The following is a 19,835-nucleotide window of genomic DNA, read 5'->3' on the forward strand; positions in this document are numbered from 1 at the left end:
ACTCCCTAGCAATCGTAAACATTTCTTTGCAGGAGTTTGAAGCGGCCTCTATCCTCCTTGCCAAATAATCTTTCTTTCCAAGGAGAATATCCCGGTGGTAGGCTTTGACCGCTGCCCTATAGGCGAGCCTGGCCATAGAATCATATTGAAATCGCCAAGCCCTTTCCGCCACCTTGCACTGCCGACAAGAGGCCAAAAGAGCTTCCGTAAACCAAGGGGCCGAGACCCGCTTTGATGTTAGTCGGGGGGCCATTTCAGGGGCTAAGTCGTTCAGCCTATCCATTAACCAGGCTTGCAAGGTCTCAAGATCCCTCTCCAGGTCTCCTGTCATGGGGCACGGATGATCAAGAGCCGCCTGGGCTAGCATTTCAGGAGTCACCCGATGAAGTGCCCTAGGGGCTCGGCCCTGCTGCCTAGAAGCAATACTAGAAGGTTTCTTTGTGCTAAGTACGAAGAATTTAGCCAACCTATGGTCTGACCAGAGCACCGGCAGGAGTGCTAACACCTCCAGCGGAGACGTAGAAAACACCTGATCCAGTGTATGACCTTTTTCATGTGTTGGTCCAAAGAGGTAAGGGACAAGACCTAAGGAAGCTGTAATATCAATAAATTTACTCACTTCAGGATCCTGTTTCTCCTCCATGTGAAAGTTAAAGTCGCCGGCCAATATACAATGTTCAGCTCTCAGAGTAAGCGTCGAAATTACCGATTGGAGCTCATCGAAGAAAGAGCCGACTGGTCCAGGGGGCCTGTAGACTAAAAGCCCTTTAAAAGATTGATGGGGCGCTAATGCTATGGTAAAAGCAAGGGATTCCGATCCCGTGATATCATCAATAGGGAGAATAGAGCAGGCGGCAAGTTTGTTTACTACCAGTGCCACACCACCGCCCTCCCTTTCGACCTATCCTGCCTATAGATGTTATATTCTGGGGGAATTGCTATGGTTATGTCAGGGTTAGATGAGTCTCCTAGCCATGTCTCTGTCAGCATCAGGCATAACGGTTTCTTATTGGCCAGAAGGTCAAAGATGTCCTGAGCATGTCTGTACACAGATCTAGTGTTTAAAAGCATACAGAGATGTTTGACAATACCCTCCTCCCTATCACGTATAGTGATCGGGGTATTGCCTGGCGACCAGCCACAACCGGGGCATCGTCTCTTGCCCTTATAGCGACCGGGAAAGACTTTATGACAGGTACAAGAAACATCTTGCAAAGCACGTAACTCAAGCGACGTATAACACACCATGATGGCTGCAGATATCCACACGCGTTGTTACAGCCCCGTCTGCTGCTCCAGCCGCCCCCAGCCGCCTCCGGGACGCTGACGGGCGCAGACGCGCTGGACTCTGGCGTGACTCTGGCGTGACTCCGGCGTCACTACAGCGAAATGCTGCGCGCAAACGCTGCGCGTCAAGGGGACGCTTTAAATGCAGGCCAGCGTGTCCTTGTGACAGCTGGTCTGCTCACACACTCTGGCGCCACCCAGCAACCAGCAACACAACCCCCAATATGGCGGCCAAAAACGAAGAAGCTAGGGAGTCTAGGGACCCGCCAAAGAGCGGTGAAATGCCGATTATTATGCAGGTAGGTGGGAGGCTATGATAAAATCAGGGTAGAATGAACCAAAATTAAAAGAAATAGAGAAAAACGGGTCACGTTAAAAAACGCTGCTGCGTCTCCCAATTACTGCGCGCTGAAATGCGCTGTTCGAGTCCCGGTGTCCCAGGTCTAAAGATGCTAATGCAAGAGGGAGCCCGCCTAGAATGCCCTCCTTAAATGCAGGCCAGCGTGTCCTTGTGACAGCTGGTCTGCTCACACACATGTAGCATGCTCATTCTCCACGGACTACAGATGTTATAAGCTCAGGCTTTAGACCAGCGGTCTTCAATCTGTGGGGCGCGACCCCCAGGGGGGTCGTGGAGTCCTGGGAAGGGGGTCGCAGATTCTGCAGAGTGCAGTTCCTGTCTTGGGCTGATGAGGGTGCTCACGGCGGAGGCCTAATTCCCACCGAGGTGAGAAAAACATCAACGCCTCATTAACAAGTAAAAGGTCTTTTAAAGACCTGTCAAGTACTTGGGTGTGACTGTGTGTGTGTCCCTGAAGCTGTTTCAGCCGGGCTCACATACACGAGCTGGGGGGAGCTGAGGGGTTGGCGGGGGGTGGCTGGGGGAGTGGCTGTAGTTTAGCCCTTTGAGTTCAATGGATGTTGCGCACCTGGAGCCTGTGGGTCCCGTGACACGTCCCCCGCCCCCAGCAGGGAGGCACAGAGATGCCCTCTCATGAGCGGGAAAGAAGAAGGACGACGACGCAGAGAGAGACTGATCCCCCCATGGGAGAGGCACAGAAAAGGTGGGTGGATGAATGATGGGTGGATGGATGGATGGATGTAAGGCTGAAGGATGGATGGATGTGGATGGATGAAAGGCTGAAGGATGGGTGGATGTGTGAAAAGGTGGGTGGATGAATGATGAGTGGATGGATGAATGAAAGGGTGGATGGATGAATGATGGATGTATGGATGGAAGGATGAAAGGGTGGATGGATGAAGGATAGATTGGTGAAGGATAGATGTATGGATGGAAGAATGAAAGGGTGGACGGATGAAGGATGGATGTATGGATGGGAGGATGAAAGGGTGGATGGATGAAGGATGGATGTATGCATGGATGGGAGGATGAAAGGGTGGATGGATGAAGGATGGATGTATGTATGGATGGGAGGATGAAAGGGTGGATGGATGAAGGATGGATGTATGAATGGGAGGATGAAAGGGTGGATGTATGGATGGATAAAAGGTTGTATGGATGAATGATGCATGGATGGATGTGTGAAAAGGTGGAGGGATGAATGATGGGTGGATGGATGAAAGGGTGGGTGGATGGATGTATGGATGAAAGGGTGGATGGATGATGGATGGGAGGATGAAAGAGTGGATGGGTGATGGATGGATGTATGGATGGGAAGATGAAAGGGTGGATGGATGTATGAATGGATAAAAGGTTGCATGGATGAATGATGGATGGATGGATGGATGTGTGAAAAGGTGGGTGGATGAATGATGAATGGATGAATGAAAGGGTGGATGGATGGATGAATGATGGATGTATGGATGGAAGAATGAAAGGGCGGACGGATGAAAGGGTGGATGGATGAATGATGGATGGATGGATGTGTAAAAAGATGGGTGAATGGATTGATGAAAGGGTGGATGGATGAATGATAGATGTATGGATGGAAGGATGAAAGGGTGGATGGATGAAGGATAGATGTATGGATGGAAAGATGAAAGGGTGGACGGATGAAGGATGTATGGATGGATGTGTGAAAAGGTGGGGGGATGAATGATGGGTAGATGGATGGATGAAAGGGTGGGTGGATGGATGTATGGAGGAAAGGGTGGATGGATGATGGATGGGAGGATGAAAGAGTGGATGGATGAAGGATGGATGTATGGATGGGAAGATGAAAGGATGGATGGATGTATGAATGGATAAAAGGTTGCATGGATGAATGATGGATGGGTGTGTGAAAAGGTGGGTGGATGGATGATGGGTGGATGGAAGGAAGGGTGGATGGGTAAAGGATGGATTTATGGAAGGATGAAAGGGTGGATGGATGAAGGATGGATGTATGGATGGGGGGATGAAAGGGTGGATGGATGGATGTGTGAAAGTGTGGGTGGATGAATGATGGAGGGATGTGATGAGGTCTAACAGGCGCATTTATGGTTGTCAAAAGTTGATGATGAGGAGTACCAGTTTCTAGAAACTTTTGTCGGAAGGGGGTCCTTACGCCTAAAAAGGTTTTACAAGGGGGTCTCGGCATCAAAAAGTTTGAAGACCTCTGCTTTAGACAGTTGAGGTATACATTATGTTATGGATGCTCCCATGATGGCAGTGGCCATATTTGCTCTGTATATTATGCACTTTGCAATCCAAGAGTCCACATTTTCTTGAGTTTGTAAAGCTACATTGCCAGGCCAGTGTGCACATGGTCTCATGATATATTGTACCAGTTTAAAGCCAAACTCCCCAGCTGCTTTTGTTATGTAAAGAACCAATGCCATTCCACTATTCTAATTTTCACCTGAATTAAAAATATCCTTACTGTACGGGAATCCACAATTTCTCTCATATTGAAAAATGGCATTGCCATGCATGCCCCTCAGCAGTAAGGCACTATTGATTTGCTTATATCCACAACTGCCATGCCACTATTCAAAATTCCCCAGATTGTCAAGCCTCACAGCCAAGAGTACCCACAATTGCACCCAGCAAAAAAAAGTACAGGCAGTCCATATGACATTGTCATCTGTGGGCAAGCTAGGCCTATCGAGTACCTCAGAGCAGTGCTTAATTTGAGCCGGTGGCTTCTGGTGCTCAGCACCTGCATGTAATTGTTATCACCGGTGCTTATGACAGTCTGTCACATGGTGGCACTGTTTGTCTAATTTACAGAAGAGCACAACAACAGTTGTTTATTAATTCCATATACATTAAAAATGGCTTGTCACACTTGTAGAAGTGTGATGCTTAGTAGTTCTGTTGCTGCTGTCGTTGGCAGAGACAATAAATGGTGCAAGCTGCTGGGGGCTCATGGCGAGGGCCTTGGCACTTAATTGTTTACAAATTAAGCACTGCCTCAGAGCTACTTTCTTTCAGTGCTGGACGGGCTGTCCATCCAGCCCTGAATGCAGTACCATGCCTCCTTCAGAGCATCTGGAGCTAGTCCATCATTGGTTAGTTTCAGAACGAGGCATTAAGCTACCCCAAGTTCCATATACAGAGTTTCCTGGTTGCTTTGAGCTTTATGAAGGTTGTTTTAAGCTCTATGGGTTTTTCTATTTAAAGGAAGAGTGTCCTCTCGATCTAGGAGAAAAAGGACATTAGTTGAAAATCTGAATTAGTCATGTGGGGGAGGGGGGGGGTCACATGACCGGTTTACCATGAAATCTCAACTACTCCAGGGACTGCCTACTTCATGCTCCACTCAAACTAATATATTGATGCAATACAATGGACCTTGTGATGCAGGGGAAAGCTATTTCTCAGCTACAAATTGCTCACTCCTGGCTGCTGAGAGAAAGGACTGACTGGTGTCAGACTAGAGACCTCCATGGAGCCTTCTGAATCTGTAATCTGCTCTTGCAGCCATACTTGACACAACTTTTATATTGTATTGCATTGTAATTGCATTCATATAGTGATGAGCCGCTGACGTGCTTTACGGTGGTTCTAGGATATTTCACCGCATAACATTCAAATTAACACTGCACAGTGGTCACTGCTCCTAGGTGAAATCTCTGCCAGACAAGAGTTCTTGTCCCTCCCTTGGAGCATCAGCATATTACTGTGTCATTCCACTGCTCCCTTTTCAGGTGCTACTTTCTTCTTTTTATGTGTTTTCCAGCTGTCTCTTTCTTGTACTTCTCGCCCCTCCATGTACCTCACCATTCCCTTCCTGCCCACATTGCATTTTCTGTGTGCTACCCCATCCCATGCCATCCACCGCCCGTTGTCCATCTGGATCCACCAGCCTTTCCTGCCACCCTTTGTTGTCCATGTGTTTGCCCCAGCCCCTCCTGCCCGTCCTCCGTTTAGTCATGTGCTAGCCCCAAGTTACAAATCGAAGACTTCATGAAACAGGAGACACTGTAAATTTCTTTAAGCCTCACAGTGCACTAGTCATACACCAGCAGTCACACATTTTAAAGACAAACAATGCCTTGAGCATACAGGCCCGTAGTGGAATGTGGGAAGTGTGAGGAGCGCGCGGCCAGAAACAATGAGGTACAACATATTCAAGGAGATAACCATGAGGAGAATATAAAACCCACCTACTTTGTCCATGTCCTGCCCTAGCACAGAAATGAGACCTATTGGCTTTGGCAATACTCGTTGTATTACTTTTCCGAATGCTTCTCTGGCTGCATGCTGTCCCGTGGTATGGTGCAGCAGGCAGCGCATTATCAGTCGATGCAATGCCGGCAGCTTTAAGGCCGCTTACCTCTGGAATCTGAGATTAGTGGTTAATCCAGTGGTTGATGGTTATTGTTGGTTATTAGGATTGATCTGGTGCTCTCAAGGAATTCATCGGATGCATTTACTCCAGTTTCCTTGTGGGAGATTACATTAATAGGCGTTAGATGCGACCATTAGCGGGGGTGTATGTGAGTTCATGCAGACAGTTGATGGGGCGAATAGATAGGTTTGAGGAGATTAAGTATTGTTAGGTTGCAGGGATCTGGTTTCAAAGGAGAGGTTTTGTTCTATGAAATTGCATGTGGGAAATTTGCAGAAATCCTATAAAAGAGATTAATGCAGACAGGCGGTCAACTTAGAGTAGGCCATATCAGAGAGATAGGAGGCATGGAACTGAGCAATATATGGTTCATGTTATTTACATGGTTACTTGGGGATAAGGTTTTACAGTGGACTTTTTAATTTTTTTACTAATATTTTTATTTTATTTTACAAGCAAGAAAACAAAAGGGGCACACATTTGCACATAAACCAACAGCGTATAATAATTTGTGAATCATCACTTAGCACCCATGACAAATACAGTACTTCTATTGCGGTCATTGGGAGGTCCCTCACATGACTATAAAATGCAGACTTCCACTTGGTTATGCTGAAAGACGTAAGAACCAGTCTGATGTGGACACATTGTCTACTTCACCGTAATATCTGCACCAAGGAGCCCAGCTTTTAGCATGGTTCTTTGGGCAGCCTTTGGTTTTATATGCGACTTCTTCTGCAGCCATGCAGAGATCCATCCCTTTCCTCCCTTCCTCTAGTGCAGGTGTGTTGGCGATATCTCTCTTTGCCACTACCAGACTTAGGTTGCAAAAGAGAAGTTGGGCTCTCTGGAGATCCACGCTTGCAGGCATGTCAAGAATTGAGGACCTCATTTATGAGGCCCCTTGTGCTGTCTGAACGTCACTTTTTGTGACGTTCCATGGCGCAACAGCCTGCTCCATATTTATGAGGCAGCATTAAGCCACTTATTTTGGATTAATGCAGTCTCGTAAATATTGTCCCTTTTAACGCAGTTTTTTGCGTTAAAGGGCCGTGCAATGGGTGTTGCTGGGGGTGTGCCCAGCAACAACCGTGGCACTTTGACACAGCCCCAGATATGAGAGAAATCGTAAATCTGAGGCCGAGGGGAGGCGTAAGGGAGGCACAACAAGAAGAAATATTTTTATTTCTCCTTGTTTTTCCATTTTCTATGTGTGCTGATTCTTCAGGAAAAAGGAAAAATCCTGCACAATAACAATCATCCCCTCAACGCAGGCACCCTTGCACCATGGTGCAAAGGTGCCTGCGTTGGTGCACGGCAGCCTATTGTGTTCTTGCGCAGGGGGAAAGGACAGGAATGCGCCGTATCTCCGAGATACGGCGCATTCCTGCCCTTTTCTTTTGCTGTAGGGCAGCGCAGCAGGAAGGCCTGCTATACTGCCCTACTGCAAAAACACATAAATGAGGCCTTGAATATTTGGGATCTGCCCCAATGGGTTTGTTCGGGATCTTACCCAGCTCATCAAGTGCTGTGTTCCAGTATAGAAGTTTGATTGGGATTCCCAGAGTGTGTGGAAGAAGGAGCCCCTATGTTCCCCAAAGCATAAGCAGTTCGGTGTCTCAGCTCTCCAAAATGTATGCAATTGGAACCTATTGTAGTAGATTCTATGCAAAATTGTAAATTGTATAATATGCAGGCGGGTTCTAATCACTACCTCTCGAGGGTGCATCAGTCTTTCTTCCCAATCCTTGACCTCTAACTCCCCCAGGTCTCTTTTCCATGTTTCTCTTAGTTTCTTCAAATTGTCAGGTATGTTTTTATTTATGGTCTTGTATGTGTAGGAGACTGCCTTCTCTAATAACTCCCTTGAAGTAATATCCCTTCCAATTGGGCATGTTCTGGGATGTCCGTTGTGTCTATTCTCTCGGCTTACCATGTACGTCACAGTTGTAATAATGTATAATGTTGCGTAGCATTCTGCTGATACTCTTGCTGAAGGGGGCTGAAAGGCATCAGGTCCCCATTTTCCAGGAGGTCTCCCAGTTTGGAAATCCCAGTGAGGTCCCAAGTCCTAAAACCTGGAAATTTCCCTATTTCCTTAATTCTCATCCCTAGCCACAGCGGGGTCTCCTGGGTGTGCCTTGTCACTCCTTAGAGTGGTCTTTTAGCACTGCTAATACATCCTTAACACATCCTTGCTATATATATTTTTTTATTTTCTTTTATTGAACTGAGAATGCTTCATTGTGGCACACCATTGCAACCCACCGGACTATATAACTGTGTAATAACCAAAGATCTCAGAGTACATTAACGATAAGTTTATGGCAACACATCCTGAAATTGTTCCATCCATTTACCCTATATCTGTTTATGTTTCCAAGGACATCCAAGGCACAGGGGTCTATGCCGTGTAATTATTCCGCCAATGTGGGGGCTTCCGGTCAGCGCCAATGTTTCGCAATGTCTCTTTTGGCTATTAGGCAACCAATATAGTACAATGTCTTGTCGCCAGTTGGACCGTCCCGCCCTTGGTGGATACCCAGTAAAGCCCTGCAGGGTTTGCGCTCCATGGGATAACTTAGGATACTGCGTAAGACGTCATGTAACAGGACCAATATGTATGAATGAGTGGACAGTCCCATCTCATGAGGAGCAGAGTTCCTAATGTTTACACACGGCGGGTGCACTCGACCATCGAGGATCTATGCATTTTGTGTAATTTCTCTGGGGTGTGATATATAGGATCGAAATATTTGAATTGTAACAGGCACAGCCTAGAGTAGACTACCTGTGTCCTGGCTGCCATTTTAGCTTCTAGCCAGTCATCATCGTCGAGGTCTACCACGCCCATCATGCACCACTTGCTCAATTGCAAAAATGGGCCTAGAGTATATCCCATTAGTGTTTTACACAATATGGATATCCCTTTGTTCTTAATTCTCTCAGGGGTCAAGCTGGCCTCGAGTGAGTTCTGGTCAGGGATAGGGCTGAGAGCCCTTTGCATTCCTCTAGGGCGTGTCATAATTGGAGAAATCTAACGAATTGGGATCTGTGTAAATTGTAATTTGCCGCTAGTCTAGTGAACAATTTCATAGGCACTGCTGTCCGGACTTCCCCAAATGTAGAAATACCTATTCAGTCCCATAGCTCGAATTCCAGCAGGCCTGTTACTTAGGGTAACCTGTCTCCCGCTCACAGGGGGTCCCCGCACATCCTTGCCATATTATTAAGGCTGCATTGTATGCAAATTAAAAAAAAAATGTGTACACCTCAGTATTTTAAGACCTATAGCAAGTTTACAGGTAAACATAACTGAAATAATCAATCTCTTTTTTTACACATATAAATTATTTTTTTAAAGAAATTATATCGTTTTTTAAAATTTCTAAGAGCACTTTTTAGAGTTAAAGAATAGGATTCACAACGGTTTTCAAACTGAATCTGGGACAAACCCCACCAAATTCACTGCATGAATTAAACGCATTTTCTCTTTAACTAAAGGCTTAAATATATGTCATCTTAATTTGTATACCCTTGTACAAAAAAGCCTTAATCTGTTTTCCATTTGCACAAATTTAACCATCCAGTCAACTATCTCAATATAATAAACCCAGAAGTTTATATGCTCTGTTTGCAATTTTTACATGTACACAACTGCACGCTATAAAATGTTCTTGGGACCCTTTGCAAAATAGTTTTCTGGGAAATTTGAAAGTATATATTTAGAACAGAATTAAACAAAAGAAAGCTAACCCCTTTGTGGATTTTCGAGTAGCATTTTTGCTAAGTCGCCTTGATTCTGTCTTTACTGTGTACATTTTGAGTTGGAATTTGTTTGTGACTGCCAATGATGTATTTGTGAAGTCACATCTTTGGATGAAGATTGGCTAATTAGCAGCTTTGGACAGTCTTCATGGATATACAACCAATGCACTGCAACAATATGAGATTATACACTTTACCAACAAATAATACATTTTTTAAAATATAATGGTCCTGATGAAGGGTGCATTGATAAATAAAGCGTAATCGAAACATGGCATCAACAGATGGATGACAAGCGGTACTGTAGGCACCAATACATTCTGGAAGTTAAATAGATTAATACAGGGATGCCAGCAGAGAGGATGAGTTGTATTTAAAAGTTAGATTCACCACAAACTAAAAATGATGGATGACGGGTATATTTCTTGTGAAATATTTTACTTAAAAAAATAATTAAGTGACACAAAAAATATGTGTACTCACTGTCAATTATATCTGCATAGAGCAAACCCCGTTACACAGATACCCAAATTCAGTATGGAATAAGTTATATATAAAGTGTTAACTTTAAGGAGCTAAATTTGACCACTAAGCAGGCCACATGATTTACTCTCTCCTCCTATGGAGTCTGACTGAGTGTTTTGAGCCGCTTGTAAAGTTAACATATGACCGTCATGTAAATCTACATGCTTGCACAAACATACACAGCAATGTAAAAAGCAAACAAGCGGACCATGTCCCTTGATTAACTCCCAGACACCATAACTTACCCAATCCTGCTCATGTCAAATGAATCTAATGATAACTTACTGCCCACACCACCCCTAAACACTCTTCATTTCTTCACTAACTACAGATATCAACTCCCAGGCTTCATCAACCAGAACTGGCCCACACATCCCAGCACCCACTGCTTCTATCGCTCCCCTAAATGACTGACTAAAACTTCTTCTCTATAAATAAATACCATATTTGTACTATCCCCATACATGTCCCCACTTTTTTCACAGCAAGAATCACAGTCTTGTAATTCAATACACCAGTTCAACACCAGAACCAGTGATTAATGTGCGCCAGCGATTAAAGGTGGTTGGCCCCTAGCCTCATTTTTAGAGCTCAAGATATATTACACGTCATCAACAGTGCTCAGCTCACATAGCGACGTAGAAGGACACAGATAAACAGAACAAGGGGGAATGACACAAAAATCAATCTGCAAGAGTGAGATAAATGGACAATGAGTTTTGGGTGGTGTTACAAGGAGGCATGAAGTGAAATCAATGCTTGACAAACTTGGCATTTGCCAGTCTTTGATTTTGGCGGCACAGTGTACCGCTCCTATGAAAATCATGTGCCACTTATTTTATTATTTTAAAAAAAATTATGCTTTGCCGCAACATACTTTGTCTATTCCTCCCAGATCCCATTTAAACAGAATTTGCTTTTGTTCATATTATTTTTTGAATATATAGATTTAGCCAAGACATTACTTTTTTTTAACTGTGTTTGCCTTTCCTTTTCTCAATCATTGTTCCTCAGCTCTATCTGGGAGAGGGTTTCGTTTGTCCTCACATGACCACAGAGGATGGCTAGTTTTTAGACAATTAAAACAATTAAGACAATTTTGAGATAGTTTTCTGTAGCTACATGTTTTCGGTTCTCTGCTGGAACCAGAGTCTATAGTCTAATGCCTATGGATAAGGGTGGTAACCATTGTTACCTTATTGCTGGATAGTTTGCAAAGGCCTCTTCTAAACGACAGCTCTTGTTTCTGAGCTGCAGTCAGGAGGCCTCCCCGTGCCCTCCAGCTGACCCCGGACATACTTCATCTTGTCTATGCTGCGCGCTTCAGCCAGGGGAGATGCTGTGAAATGTGACAGTTTATTCAAATCCTCCTGATAACAACCGGGTCTTAACACGTAGATGACACTTTTGTCGTTTCACCCTGGTGCCAAAATCAATAGGAGTTCACCAGCGCTCGGGTTGGTGGGCAGAACCCAAGGCAAAGCGGAAACAAGCATTGGAAATGCAATAGGTCTCGCAGTAGTAAAGTTTGAGCTATAGGTGTTATTTATTTTTTTGTTTTTTATTTATGTGTTGTTTTTTCTAAATAGCTAAATTAATAGCTTTCTTCTTTACAAAGCCAATAGTTATAATTTTTGTAAATGTGACACCTCTAGCATTTGTAAAGCAACATGTTTTGTATTAACGGGACTTATATGTGACTTATATGTATTGATATAAAAAAATCAATGGCTTTAAAAAACAATTAATAATTAATACGTAAATAAAATGGATTTTATTTTATATTGCCAATAGCTTAAAGTTTATTAAATATATTTAGTGAAGATGCTGTGGTTGCGCTGAGTGAGGGTGAGGGTGAGTGAGGGGTTGAGGGTGAGTGAGGGTGAGGGGTTGAGGGTGAGTGAGGGTGGGTGAGGGGTTGAGGGTGAGTGAGGGTGGGTGAGGGTGAGTGAGGGTGAGTAAGGGTGAATGAGGGTGAGTGAGGGTGGGTGAGGGTGAGTGATGGTGAGGGTGGGTGAGGGTGAGTGAGGGTGAGGGGTTGAGGGTGAATGAGGGTGAGGGGTTGAGGGTGAGTGAGGGTGAGGGTGAGTGAGGGTGAGGGATTGAGGGTGAGGGGTTGAGGGTGAGTGAGGGTGAGGGTGAGTGAGGGGTTGAGGGTGAATGAGGGTGAGGGTGAGTGAGGATGAGGTGTTGAGGGTGGGTGAGGGTGAGTGAGGGTGAGTGAGGGTGAGGGTGATTGAGGGTGAGGGTGAGTGAGGGTGAGGGTGAGGGGTTGAGGGTGAGTGAGGGTGAGGGGTTGAGGGTGAGTGAGGGTGAGTGAGGGTGAGGGGTTGAGGGTGAGTGAGGGTGAGGGTGAGGGGTTGAGGGTGGGTGAGGGTGAGTGAGGGTGAGGGTGAGAGGTTGAGGGTGAGTGAGGATGAGTGAGAGTGAGGGGTTGAGGGTGAGGGGTTGAGGGTTAGTGAGGGTGAGGGGTTGAGGGTGAGTGAGGGTGAGGGGTTGAGGGTGAGTGAGGGTGAGGGGTTGAGGGTGAGTGAGGGTGAGTGAGGGTGAGTGAGGGTGAGGGGTTGAGGGTGAGAGAGGGTGAGTGAGGGTGAGGGTGAGTGAGGGTGAGGGGTTGAGGGTGAGTGAGGGTGAGGGGTTGAGGGTGAGTGAGGGTGAGGGTGAGGGTGAGTGAGGGTGAGGGGTTGAGGGTGAGGGGTTGAGGGTGAGTGAGGGTGAGGGGTTGAGGGTGAGTGAGGGTGAGGGGTTGAGGGTGAGTGAGGGTGAGGGGTTGAGGGTGAGTGAGGATGAGTGAGAGTGAGGGTGAGTGAGGGGTTGAGACCTAAAAAATAGGGATGGAGCAGATGGAATGGGAGTGGTGGAGTTCACATGTACTGCGCGTGGGTGTCCTTCCTTTCCTGGAAATGGTAAATTTACTGTCTTAAAAGAAAGTGAAAGCAAAGCAGACTAAAGATCGAACAGAGATCGTCGGGGACTTTCCACTTCGATGCAAGTGTGGCTTTGTTCAGCTGTTAGGCAGAGGGTGTTTGTGGAGTGTGGAAAACCTGAAAACCATACAGGAGAAAATGCTGATGGGTTTTTAATAGCTATTAAATGTAGCAACAGTTCATTCACTTTGACGGTTGAGGGTAAACGCATGTTTAACATCACGAGTCTTCCGAGCGTCGCGTTTTTCTTGGCAGACATGTTTTGAGGGGCATTCTACAAGTCTGCTGTTATAAAAGCGCCATCTTAGTGAGGGTACGCAACCCCAGTCGAGAAGCTTCAATGTAACCCCCCGTTTCACCCAACATGGCTGTTAACTAAAATTTGCGAAGGCTTAAAGCAAGAAAGAGGAATTAGGTACCGGTGCGAGAGCACAGCATGCGCCAGTTACTGGCCCTAGTTGTCAGCTACTGCTCCACGATGTTTGGGGCTGCGGAGCCGGTGAACTTAGGAAAGCGACAGCCCGCCAGATCCGACTGTGCCCACTCTCACCTCGCGAGATTTACCCGTCGCAAAACAGCTCTGTATGCTTGCAGTAACTAACAAGGCAGGCGGGAGGGGGGAGGAGAGTAGGGGAGGCACGGCCTAGCGGCCGTGCAATCAAGAAGTGAGGGGGTGGGAGAGTAGGCAAGGCAGGCGGCTGGGGGCATGTGCACGCGCTTTTAAGCTCAATGCGCATGTGCATTTAGCTTAAATTTCTCGTGCACTGCAAGGAATCGCCACGATTCCTTGCAAGTTGGATAAAGAGTGGATAAGCCCCCATAGTCTCGCTTGCTCGATGCGCATGCGCATCGACAGGCGAGACCTAAAAAACCGTACTTCAACAGAAAACCATCCCCATTACCAGCCATAATTCTGGGCACTGGGTGCTGGAAAAAAAAAACCTAAAGAAAACAATCCGTGATTTTTAAAAATATATATGCATGGAAAGCACACAACTGTAATTTACCATTGCCGCTGTTCCGGACTGTGGAGCACAGCCAGGAACAGTGGTCTGTGGTAAAGAGGGCGCCCGACTTTAAACAAGCATTTGCAATGCAATAGGTCTCGCATTAGGAAAGTGTGAGCTATTGGTATTGTAAATGACAAAAAATGTTAATATGTGTTGGCTTTGAAAATATATAAATTAATAGCATTGTTATTCACAAAGCCTCTAGCTTACACTTTCCTAATGCGAGTCCTATTGGTTATTGCAATGCTTATTGGTAGCAAGCAAGGACAGTGCTGTTGTGGTGCTGAGTGATGATGTGGTTGGGCTGAGTGATGTGGTGGTGTATTAGAGTGATGCAATGGTGTCTCCGAGTGATGTGGTGGTGTCCCCGAGTGATGTGGTGGTGACCCCGAGTGATGTGGTGGTGTCCCTGAGTGATGTGGTGGTGTCCCCAAGTGATGTGGTCGTGTCCCCGAGTGATGTGGTGGTGTCCCTGAGTGATGTGGTCGTGTCCCTGAGTGATGTAGTGGTGTCCCTGAGTGATGTGGTGGTGCCTCTGAGTGATGTGGTGGTGTCCCTGAGTGATGTGGTGGTGCCCCTGAGTGATGTTGTGGTGTCCCTGAGTGATGTGGTGATGTCCCTGAGTGATGTGGTGGTGTCCCTGAGTCATGTGGTGGTGGCCCTGAGTGGTGCCCCTGAGAGATGTGGTGGTGTCCCTGAGTGATGTGGTGGTGTTCCCGAGTGATGTGGTGGTGTCCGTGAGTGATGTGGGGGTGTCTCTGAGTGATGTGGTGGTGTCCCTGAGTGATGTGGTAGTGTCCCTGAGTGATGGGGTGGTGTTCCTGAGTGATGTGGTGGTGTTCCTGAGTGATGTGGTGGTGTCCCTGAGTGATGTGATAATGTCCCTGAGTGATGTGGTGGTGCCCGTGAGTGGTGCCCCTGAGTGATGTGGTGGTGCCCCTAAGTGATGTGGTGGTGTCCCTGAGTCATGTGGTGGTGCCCCTGAGTGATGCAGTGGTGTCCCTGAGTGATGTGGTGCAGCAGCACAGAGACCGCAGCTAAGAACACGCAGGGTTGAGTGCTACAAAGCACGTTCAGTTTATCAAAGCACAGAATGATGGAGCCGGGAAAAAGCAAGGGGAAACAGGAAAACACAGGGAGAGTGTCTAATGATAGAGGCAGCGAGGGCTGGGGCTTGGACAGCAATCAAGTACGGGGTCGAGAAGGCACTGAATGGGAGAACACGGAAAACACCCAGGGCCAAGGAAGGAAGATGCAAGCACACAGGAGAGCAGGCGGATGGGGCTTGGACAGCAATCAAGTACGGGGTCGAGAAGGCACTGAATGGGAGAACACGGAAAACACCCAGGGCCAAGGAAGGAAGATGCAAGCACACAGGAGAGTAGGTGGAGACAAGCTCTCTGCATTGGTGTGGCGGGGGGGCGGGAAAGCGGGATCGGGAGCGCATTCCTTTGAAGTCTGATGCGGGGGCATGGGAGCGGCAGCCTTTGAAGTCTGATTGGGGGGGGAGCGGCAGCCTTTGAAGTGTGATGCGAGGCACAGACAAATGGTGGTGTGTGACGTGGCTGGCGTTGTGCCCACGCATAGATCACATGAACTGTGTCTAATCCGCCATTTTGGTAGACTGTTCTTTTCCCCTTACAATAATCTTGCCGGAGCAATGCGCGAGCGCATTGGCTCAGGCGAAACCTAAAAAAGAATGAGGAGAGGATGTGGCCTTACAACCACAGCTGCCGACTTTATAGCTAGGGAACCAGGTTCGAGTCTCAGCGTCGCCTCTGCATCCTGTGATTGTGGACAAATCACTTAATCTGGCCTTTGGCCTCAAAAAACATAAAAATGAATAGCCCCTTGTGTAACGTAAACTGGTGCTCACAGTAAAGGGCTCCAATACTTTCGGGTCGAGTCGCGCTATATAAAACTGGAAAAGAATACAAAACAAGCATTGGCATAGTCAATAAGTTTTGCCTATGGGACCTTATAAGTGTTTAGCCATGCAACAGTTGCTGTCGTTGCGACAAGGATATTTTGCTGTATAACTAAATACTTATTAGGTCCCAAAAGCGAGGCCTATTGGCTATGCCATGGCTATTACTTCCCACCTCCATGACAACCCTTTCAGTTAACACCCTCTCCCGCATTCCAGTAAATCACTTAAATGTACCTCCTCTTTCTTAGTTTAGAGGGGGGAATGTACAGCCACATTTTATCTTGCTCCTTTCTCTCCCCACCCTCACCCCCCCAACAACTTCTTAGTGGCACCATGACTTTGCTGACTTCTAAGCTCGCCATCGAGTTAATGCTACAGCGCTTTGCATTCTGAGCCTTGCAGTTTTGTTTTCTCCGATTACAAGGTCTATAAATTCACAGAGTTAGAAGAAGTTTCCTAAAACATTGACGAGGAGATGATAGTTAGGATGCGATATGATAGTAAGGATGCGATATGGGTTCCCTTTGCAGTTACATTCTCCGGCATCAGTGTTAGAATATCGGTCAGTCTGGCGCTGAATTGGCAAGTGTTTTATTTCCTTTTGGGTCTTGTCACGCCCCACGGTATTAAAAAAACACAAAAACTGCCCGAAGTTCCAGTCCAACACTGTGGCCAGCATTCATAATGACCCAGGCCGTTTACGAGAACCCACAACCGCCTTAGCGAGACCTACGTTTACTAGTTCTCTTTGAGCTCTTGGAAGTGGAAATGCCAACAAACTGGTTGGGCACGTAACCCCAGTTAGCCTATTACCTCAAGCAGGACAAGAAGGGGCTTTGCAGATGAGACACAATGCTGGTCTGTTCTAATGAACAATTATTGTCATTTGGTGGTGTTCAGAGATTATGGAAGGGTCAGCAGCCGATATTTTAACACAATTTTGTCTAAAATTATCCGTATATTTTACGGAAAAGGCAATACCTTGTTATTCTAGGTATAGTTTGAATAGACTTAAAAAACATTTGAACCGATTTCCTAATTAAGTTGTTATTTCAATTTAGGTTTCAAATCAGGAAATACAGACTCTTGATGGATTTCCCCAATATTTGTTACTTATCAATTTATTTATTTTATTTATTTATTTATAAAATTTCTATAGCGCACAAATACCTTCCGGTGTCTCGGCGCTGGAGTTCACAGATTGCAGGGGGTTCCTATTAAAAATGTACTGATTAAAAAGCCAGGTTTTAAGGTGCTTTCGGAATGTTAGTAGTGATGGGCTAAGTTTGATATAGGGAGGGAGCAGGTTCCACAGTTTAGAAGCAGCAACCACAAAGCGTTTGTCTCCCCATGTCGCTTTTTTTGTGCGTGGAATTTGGAGCTGTTGGGCTGCAGATGGACGTAATGTTCGACTAGGTTTGTTAACACTAATGGCCTTTTTAAAGAATTCTGGTCCAAAGTTGTTCAATGCCTTATATGTAATACATAAGGCCTTAAACTTTGTACGGCTTCTAACCGGCAACCAATGTAGTTGACGAATGATGGGAGAGATGGATGAATATTTAGGTGTGCCGGTTAGAATCCTTGCGGCAGCATTTTGAACAAGCTGTCATTTGTTCAAAACTTGCTCCTGCGCGTTCAACAGTAGGCCATTGCAATAGTCCACCTTAGATAATACCAAAGTGGACATTAGGGTCTTGCCTGCATTTGGGGAAGAAATGGAAGCAATTTCTTTACCATTCTTAGGGTAAAGAAGGAGGCTGAGACCACTGCGTTAGCATGGCTGACAAAAGCTAGCTTGTTGTCGAATAGAACTCCCAGATTTCTAACTTTGGATACTGGTGATGGGGGGGTTCCTAGCTCCGAAGGCCACCAAACTGGGGACCAAGACGGGGTCAGCTCACCAAATACCATAACCTCAGTCTTGTCAGAATTTAGCTTCAAACAATTCTGATCCATCCAGGTACTGATGGCTCTCATACCCTCCTGGAAGTTAGTGGCCACTGCTCCTCCATTTTTGTGGATCGTCAGGACCAGCTGGTTGTCATCGGCATATGAGGTTAATCCAATACCAAATGACTTGATCACCCTCCCCAAGTCCGACACATAGATGTTAAAAAGTGTCGGACTTAGCGAGGAGCCCCGGGGAACTCCGCAAGGCTTGAAAAATACTGTTCATGCGGGTAAAATACGGCTAGGTGCCACTCAGTTTTGGAGAATGCCGACAAATGTGACCTAACTACCCGACAAACTGGAAGATTTGCGGCAGTAAAAAAACTTACTGCACATAATGAGCGCAATAGCGTTTCAAATGTTTGCTCTTTGTATGCCCGCTTCGTAAAACAACACTTTTATAACGGTTTTCCATGGGGGTAAAAGGGTTAACAACAGCATGCAGGCATCTCTTCAGAGCCGTCTCCTGCTCTCACTAAATTAATATGTAATCCCCAACACCTGCTGTTCAGTGGTCTTTGCTAAACCTCTGCAAGTATGCGGCATTCCAGGTCCCCATCGGGTCACGAGCACAGGGCGGGCTTTCACCTACCTAACCCTGCAGAGTTACACACCAGCTTCCGAGAAAGCATGAATGTGTTCAGAGCGGACACAGCAGTCAAACGAAAACTGAACCCACGCCGCTGGCACTTAGCACAATTCGGCGTGATGAGTTCTGGGAAAGAAGCTGTCGAACCTCTGGTGAACGTTAGCTTGCTCTCTGGAGCAATATCACTTTCACCTACCATTTCAGTGTACAAACACTGGATATTACGTTCTGGAACCCGAAATTCTTCACTGCTCCACACAGCAGAACAAAGGACGCATGGTGTTTGGATAGCTCGGTAGCACACACCCAGTATTATTACCCCCTATCAGGGCTGGAGACCAATTAAATTCCTAAATTCGCTAAACTGTGAGCACCCAACACCACCAAATGCTCTGAGTGGGGCTGAGATCCCAAAACTTCATGAACAATGTTTTTTCTCAAAATAATTTTCATGCGCTGTGAGACATGTCCTCGACTCTGGGCACAGCAGTCACGAAATTAAGCAATGAGCTATGTCCAATTTAGTGCAGGAGCCGCTACTTCCTCCCAAGCTCCCTAAGCTAGGGGAGAGAGAAGGCAGGACATTCACAAGCCTTTGGCCAATTGCATGCTGTCTTTCATAGAAAGAAGTACGCAAAGGCCAATAGCGTGTGAGCAACAAAAAAAAAGCACATGCACGAGCGTGTGGTCCCACTTGAAAGTCCTTACTAGAAGCCTCGCAGAGTAGTGTATGCGCGCTGGCTCAGGCGAGACATATAAAGAGCTCAAAAATAGCACTCTCTCTCTCACTGAGCTCAGCATTTTGTCCAGCACTCAATTGATGTCTAGCATGCTTTACACAGTACACTTACAACTGGGTACATTCATACAGCCTGTTGTAAGGTCACCACATACTTTTGCGTTGTCCTCATACCCTGCTGTGATGTCTGAAGTCCATCTTGTGAGTGATCGGTTCAGTTGTAATCTTCTTAACTGCAGTTGCGATCTCCCAAGTCACTTCTAGTGTCTTCAGAGCTGTCTTTGATGTCATTCACTTTTGTTGTTAGGCCACTCCTTCAAATGACATCATCAGTCTCTGTTGTGGTGAAATAGAACCTGTGGTGATGTCTC

Source organism: Lissotriton vulgaris, chromosome 5 (genome assembly GCF_964263255.1).
Source record: "Lissotriton vulgaris chromosome 5, aLisVul1.2, whole genome shotgun sequence".
Taxonomy (NCBI): Eukaryota; Metazoa; Chordata; class Amphibia; order Caudata; family Salamandridae; genus Lissotriton; species Lissotriton vulgaris.